This window comes from Vicia villosa, linkage group LG7 (genome assembly GCF_029867415.1).
Source record: "Vicia villosa cultivar HV-30 ecotype Madison, WI linkage group LG7, Vvil1.0, whole genome shotgun sequence".
Taxonomy (NCBI): Eukaryota; Viridiplantae; Streptophyta; class Magnoliopsida; order Fabales; family Fabaceae; genus Vicia; species Vicia villosa.
The window spans coordinates 65,947,080-65,955,660 of NC_081186.1; positions in this window are offsets into that span (position 1 = coordinate 65,947,080).

Genomic DNA, 8,581 nt, shown 5'->3' on the forward strand with positions numbered 1-8,581 from the left:
TGTTCCATTGATCTGCAGCTTGATTTGTTTGGTGGTAGATTGTTATTAGTGGTAATGGGTATTATTGGATACAATAGTGAAAATTCAATAAGGAGCTTATGGTGTTGTCTGCATAATTACACTGTTAATTTGATGCTTTGTTAGTTAAGACCTTGAGTTTGTCTTGTATTGTTAAATTCCTATATGTTATAGTGTTGGTGGGTTTCTAAGAGGGATTCCTATATTATGAGTTTCTAATTGTTCCATGTTGAACTTGGTAATCCTTTGTTTTCTTTCTGCTAATATATGAGTAGAATATTTAATATGTGGATGATGATGTTTTCTCCCTAATGCTCATATCCTTGGTTTTTTGTTTTTCTTGCAGGTCAGGTGGGACGGGGAGGGAAGTGCAGTCTCTGTCAATGTATGGGATGTTGTGCCCGTTGGGTTCTGACCTGTTGGGTTCTCACTCGTGATGTTCTAACACGCGGAGTTCTGAATGTGGATAAAAACAAGATTTTCTTACTCTCACAAAGTATAAGTTGGACTGCTGCTGAGCATATACTATTGATAGTTTTTTTTGTATAGATATATCGTTGTATAGATATGTCAGTTTCTGATAAATACCATAGATACTTGTGTATAGATTACGATAATTTTTTACCCGGAGACCACTTTATACAAATTTCTACCCATTATATCATACATTTCAGTCATTATTCTCAATATATCATGTTTTAAAAAAATAAAATTGTTGCATAGAACCTCCGCCAATAAAAGGGTGGATCCACTTACAACTAAAAAGCATCAATAGGCAGAGCAGTGTGAATTGATTTTTTTTTAAAACTAGTAATAAATTGTGCATATGCTTGAATTAAAATTTTTGGATCATGAATATTATTTTTTATATATAAAAATGTTTAGAATAATAAAAAAAATTCTGTATACAAATATTATTTATGTTTAGGTATTATTTAGAAAAAATATTTGGATCGATAGTAAATTTTTGTATACAAAAATATTTAGATTAATTGATTTTTTCATATACAAATATTATATATGTTTAAATGAATCAAAAGCCTACTAGTTCTTAATTGGAATAGTCGAGTAAGGGATAGTGATTATATGTTGTATTGACTGAGATTGTAGTACATGCTGTCCTGTTTATTTGTTTTAAGTTTAAGCACACCAATTTCTATTTTTTCTGTTTATAATTTCTCAAAATAATAAACCATATATTAAATGAATCAAAAGCCTACTAGTTCTTAATTGGAATAGTGGAGTAAGGGATAGTGATTATATGTTGTATTGACTGAGATTGTAGAACATGGTGTCCTGTTTATTTGTTTTTAGTTTAAGCACACCAACTTCTATTTTTCTGTTTATAGTTTCTCAAAATAATAAACCATATTTTAAATGAATCAAAAGCCTACTAGTTCTTAATTTGAATAGTGGAGTAAGGGATAATGATTATATGTTGTATTGACTGAGATTGTAGAACATGTTGTCCTGTTTATTTGTTTTTAGTTTAAGCACACCAATTTCTATTTTTTCTGTTTATAGTTTCTCAAAATAATAAACCATATTTTAAATGAATCAAAAGCCTACTAGTTCTTAATTGGAATAGTGGAGTAAGGGATAGTGATTATATGTTGTATTGACTGAGATTGTAGAACATGTTGTCCTGTTGATTTGTTTTTAGTTTAAGCACATCAATTATTATATTTTCTATTGGAAAACTGAAATATGCAGATTTGGTAGTCTAGTGTACAGTGTTTTATGTTAACCCACCCATACAACAGTTATATTGTCCTGGATGTGGTGAAGTTTCTGTATTTGTTCCATTGATCTGCAGCTTGATTTGTTTGGTGGTAGATTGGTATTAGTGGTAATGGGTGTTATTGGATACAATAGTGAAAATCCAATCAGGAGCTTATGGTGTTGTCTGCATAATTACACTGTTAGTTTGATGCTTTGTTAGTTTTAAGGCCTTGAGTTTGTCTTGTATTGTTAAATTCCTATCTGTTATAGTGTTGATGGGTTTCTAAGAGGGATTCCTATGTTATCCGCGGAAATCAACATTTCAACACCGGCTTGAAAATGTCAGGAAATTGGCATAGTGTATCAGTTATGAGCCTTGTTTTTCAGTTTTACTCTGGAACTGGGGTTGACAGGTTTATGTATTGAGGAGGTGGTGAAGTTTCTGTATTTGTTCCATTGATCTGCAGCTTGATTTGTTTGGTGGTAGATTGTTATTAGTGGTAATGGGTATTATTGGATACAATAGTGAAAATTCAATAAGGAGCTTATGGTGTTGTCTGCATAATTACACTGTTAATTTGATGCTTTGTTAGTTAAGACCTTGAGTTTGTCTTGTATTGTTAAATTCCTATATGTTATAGTGTTGGTGGGTTTCTAAGAGGGATTCCTATATTATGAGTTTCTAATTGTTCCATGTTGAACTTGGTAATCCTTTGTTTTCTTTCTGCTAATATATGAGTAGAATATTTAATATGTGGATGATGATGTTTTCTCCCTAATGCTCATATCCTTGGTTTTTTGTTTTTCTTGCAGGTCAGGTGGGACGGGGAGGGAAGTGCAGTCTCTGTCAATGTATGGGATGTTGTGCCCGTTGGGTTCTGACCTGTTGGGTTCTCACTCGTGATGTTCTAACACGCGGAGTTCTGAATGTGGATAAAAACAAGATTTTCTTACTCTCACAAAGTATAAGTTGGACTGCTGCTGAGCATATACTATTGATAGTTTTTTTTGTATAGATATATCGTTGTATAGATATGTCAGTTTCTGATAAATACCATAGATACTTGTGTATAGATTACGATAATTTTTTACCCGGAGACCACTTTATACAAATTTCTACCCATTATATCATACATTTCAGTCATTATTCTCAATATATCATGTTTTAAAAAAATAAAATTGTTGCATAGAACCTCCGCCAATAAAAGGGTGGATCCACTTACAACTAAAAAGCATCAATAGGCAGAGCAGTGTGAATTGATTTTTTTTTAAAACTAGTAATAAATTGTGCATATGCTTGAATTAAAATTTTTGGATCATGAATATTATTTTTTATATATAAAAATGTTTAGAATAATAAAAAAAAATTCTGTACACAAATATTATTTATGTTTAGGTATTATTTAGAAAAAATATTTGGATCGATAGTAAATTTTTGTATATAAAAATATTTAGATTAATTGATTTTTTCATATACAAATATTATATATGTTTAAATGAATCAAAAGCCTACTAGTTCTTAATTGGAATAGTCGAGTAAGGGATAGTGATTATATGTTGTATTGACTGAGATTGTAGTATATGCTGTCCTGTTTATTTGTTTTAAGTTTAAGCACACCAATTTCTATTTTTTCTGTTTATAATTTCTCAAAATAATAAACCATATATTAAATGAATCAAAAGCCTACTAGTTCTTAATTGGAATAGTGGAGTAAGGGATAGTGATTATATGTTGTATTGTCTGAGATTGTAGAACATGGTGTCCTGTTTATTTGTTTTTAGTTTAAGCACACCAACTTCTATTTTTCTGTTTATAGTTTCTCAAAATAATAAACCATATTTTAAATGAATCAAAAGCCTACTAGTTCTTAATTTGAATAGTGGAGTAAGGGATAATGATTATATGTTGTATTGACTGAGATTGTAGAACATGTTGTCCTGTTTATTTGTTTTTAGTTTAAGCACACCAATTTCTATTTTTTCTGTTTATAGTTTCTCAAAATAATAAACCATATTTTAAATGAATCAAAAGCCTACTAGTTCTTAATTGGAATAGTGGAGTAAGGGATAGTGATTATATGTTGTATTGACTGAGATTGTAGAACATGTTGTCCTGTTGATTTGTTTTTAGTTTAAGCACATCAATTATTATATTTTCTATTGGAAAACTGAAATATGCAGATTTGGTAGTCTAGTGTACAGTGTTTTATGTTAACCCACCCATACAACAGTTATATTGTCCTGGATGTGGTGAAGTTTCTGTATTTGTTCCATTGATCTGCAGCTTGATTTGTTTGGTGGTAGATTGGTATTAGTGGTAATGGGTGTTATTGGATACAATAGTGAAAATCCAATCAGGAGCTTATGGTGTTGTCTGCATAATTACACTGTTAGTTTGATGCTTTGTTAGTTTTAAGGCCTTGAGTTTGTCTTGTATTGTTAAATTCCTATCTGTTATAGTGTTGATGGGTTTCTAAGAGGGATTCCTATGTTATCCGCGGAAATCAACATTTCAATACCGGCTTGAAAATGTCAGGAAATTGGCATAGTGTATCAGTTATGAGCCTTGATTTTCAGTTTTACTCTGGAACTGGGGTTGACAGGTTTATGTATTGAGGAGGTGGTGAAGTTTCTGTATTTGTTCCATTGATCTGCAGCTTGATTTGTTTGGTGGTAGATTGTTATTAGTGGTAATGGGTATTATTGGATACAATAGTGAAAATTCAATAAGGAGTTTATGGTGTTGTCTGCATAATTACACTGTTAATTTGATGCTTTGTTAGTTAAGACCTTGAGTTTGTCTTGTATTGTTAAATTCCTATATGTTATAGTGTTGGTGGGTTTCTAAGAGGGATTCCTATATTATGAGTTTCTAATTGTTCCATGTTGAACTTGGTAATCCTTTGTTTTCTTTCTGCTAATATATGAGTAGAATATTTAATATGTGGATGATGATGTTTTCTCCCTAATGCTCATATCCTTGGTTTTTTGTTTTTCTTGCAGGTCAGGTGGGACGGGGAGGGAAGTGCAGTCTCTGTCAATGTATGGGATGTTGTGCCCGTTGGGTTCTGACCTGTTGGGTTCTCACTCGTGATGTTCTAACACGCGGAGTTCTGAATGTGGATAAAAACAAGATTTTCTTACTCTCACAAAGTATAAGTTGGACTGCTGCTGAGCATATACTATTGATAGTTTTTTTTGTATAGATATATCGTTGTATAGATATGTCAGTTTCTGATAAATACCATAGATACTTGTGTATAGATTACGATAATTTTTTACCCGGAGACCACTTTATACAAATTTCTACCCATTATATCATACATTTCAGTCATTATTCTCAATATATCATGTTTTAAAAAAATAAAATTGTTGCATAGAACCTCCGCCAATAAAAGGGTGGATCCACTTACAACTAAAAAGCATCAATAGGCAGAGCAGTGTGAATTGATTTTTTTTTAAAACTAGTAATAAATTGTGCATATGCTTGAATTAAAATTTTTGGATCATGAATATTATTTTTTATATATAAAAATGTTTAGAATAATAAAAAAAAATTCTGTATACAAATATTATTTATGTTTAGGTATTATTTAGAAAAAATATTTGGATCGATAGTAAATTTTTGTATATAAAAATATTTAGATTAATTGATTTTTTCATATACAAATATTATATATGTTTAAATGAATCAAAAGCCTACTAGTTCTTAATTGGAATAGTCGAGTAAGGGATAGTGATTATATGTTGTATTGACTGAGATTGTAGTACATGCTGTCCTGTTTATTTGTTTTAAGTTTAAGCACACCAATTTCTATTTTTTCTGTTTATAATTTCTCAAAATAATAAACCATATATTAAATGAATCAAAAGCCTACTAGTTCTTAATTGGAATAGTGGAGTAAGGGATAGTGATTATATGTTGTATTGACTGAGATTGTAGAACATGGTGTCCTGTTTATTTGTTTTTAGTTTAAGCACACCAACTTCTATTTTTCTGTTTATAGTTTCTCAAAATAATAAACCATATTTTAAATGAATCAAAAGCCTACTAGTTCTTAATTTGAATAGTGGAGTAAGGGATAATGATTATATGTTGTATTGACTGAGATTGTAGAACATGTTGTCCTGTTTATTTGTTTTTAGTTTAAGCACACCAATTTCTATTTTTTCTGTTTATAGTTTCTCAAAATAATAAACCATATTTTAAATGAATCAAAAGCCTACTAGTTCTTAATTGGAATAGTGGAGTAAGGGATAGTGATTATATGTTGTATTGACTGAGATTGTAGAACATGTTGTCCTGTTGATTTGTTTTTAGTTTAAGCACATCAATTATTATATTTTCTATTGGAAAACTGAAATATGCAGATTTGGTAGTCTAGTGTACAGTGTTTTATGTTAACCCACCCATACAACAGTTATATTGTCCTGGATGTGGTGAAGTTTCTGTATTTGTTCCATTGATCTGCAGCTTGATTTGTTTGGTGGTAGATTGGTATTAGTGGTAATGGGTGTTATTGGATACAATAGTGAAAATCCAATCAGGAGCTTATGGTGTTGTCTGCATAATTACACTGTTAGTTTGATGCTTTGTTAGTTTTAAGGCCTTGAGTTTGTCTTGTATTGTTAAATTCCTATCTGTTATAGTGTTGATGGGTTTCTAAGAGGGATTCCTATGTTATCCGCGGAAATCAACATTTCAACACCGGCTTGAAAATGTCAGGAAATTGGCATAGTGTATCAGTTATGAGCCTTGTTTTTCAGTTTTACTCTGGAACTGGGGTTGACAGGTTTATGTATTGAGGAGGTGGTGAAGTTTCTGTATTTGTTCCATTGATCTGCAGCTTGATTTGTTTGGTGGTAGATTGTTATTAGTGGTAATGGGTATTATTGGATACAATAGTGAAAATTCAATAAGGAGCTTATGGTGTTGTCTGCATAATTACACTGTTAATTTGATGCTTTGTTAGTTAAGACCTTGAGTTTGTCTTGTATTGTTAAATTCCTATATGTTATAGTGTTGGTGGGTTTCTAAGAGGGATTCCTATATTATGAGTTTCTAATTGTTCCATGTTGAACTTGGTAATCCTTTGTTTTCTTTCTGCTAATATATGAGTAGAATATTTAATATGTGGATGATGATGTTTTCTCCCTAATGCTCATATCCTTGGTTTTTTGTTTTTCTTGCAGGTCAGGTGGGACGGGGAGGGAAGTGCAGTCTCTGTCAATGTATGGGATGTTGTGCCCGTTGGGTTCTGACCTGTTGGGTTCTCACTCGTGATGTTCTAACACGCGGAGTTCTGAATGTGGATAAAAACAAGATTTTCTTACTCTCACAAAGTATAAGTTGGACTGCTGCTGAGCATATACTATTGATAGTTTTTTTTGTATAGATATATCGTTGTATAGATATGTCAGTTTCTGATAAATACCATAGATACTTGTGTATAGATTACGATAATTTTTTACCCGGAGACCACTTTATACAAATTTCTACCCATTATATCATACATTTCAGTCATTATTCTCAATATATCATGTTTTAAAAAAATAAAATTGTTGCATAGAACCTCCGCCAATAAAAGGGTGGATCCACTTACAACTAAAAAGCATCAATAGGCAGAGCAGTGTGAATTGATTTTTTTTTAAAACTAGTAATAAATTGTGCATATGCTTGAATTAAAATTTTTGGATCATGAATATTATTTTTTATATATAAAAATGTTTAGAATAATAAAAAAAAATTCTGTATACAAATATTATTTATGTTTAGGTATTATTTAGAAAAAATATTTGGATCGATAGTAAATTTTTGTATATAAAAATATTTAGATTAATTGATTTTTTCATATACAAATATTATATATGTTTAAATGAATCAAAAGCCTACTAGTTCTTAATTGGAATAGTCGAGTAAGGGATAGTGATTATATGTTGTATTGACTGAGATTGTAGTACATGCTGTCCTGTTTATTTGTTTTAAGTTTAAGCACACCAATTTCTATTTTTTCTGTTTATAATTTCTCAAAATAATAAACCATATATTAAATGAATCAAAAGCCTACTAGTTCTTAATTGGAATAGTCGAGTAAGAGATAGTGATTATATGTTGTATTGACTGAGATTGTTGAACATGTTGTCCTGTTGATTTGTTTTTCGTTTAAGCACACCAATTTCTATTTTTTCTCTTTGTAGTTTCTCAAAATAATAAACCATATTTTAAATGAATCAAAAGCCTACTAGTTCTTAATTGGAATAGTGGAGTAAGGGATAGTAATTATATGCTGTATTGACTGACATTGTAGAACATGTTGTCCAGTTGATTTGTTTTAAGTTTAAGCACACCAATTTCTATTTTCACTGTTTATAGTTTCTCAAAATAATAAACCATATTTTAAATGAATCAAAAGCCTACTAGTTCTTAATTGGAATAGTGAAGTAAGGGATAGTGATTATATGATGTATTGACTGAGATTGTAAAACATGTTGTCCTGTTGATTTGTTTTTAGTTTAAGCACACCAATTTCTATTTTTTCTGTTTATAGTTTCTCAAAATAATCAACCATATTTTAAATGAATCAAAAGCCTACTATCTCTTAATTGGAATAGTGGAGTAAGGGATAGTGATTATATGATGTATTGACTGACATTGTAGAACTTGTTGTCCAGTTGTTTGTTTTTAGTTTAAGCACACCAATTTCTATTTTTTCTGTTAATAGTTTCTCAAAATAATAAACAATATTTTAAATGAATCAAAAGCCTACTAGTTCTTTATTGGAAAAGTGGAGTAAGGGATAATGATTATATGTTGTATTCACTGAGATTGTAGAACATGATG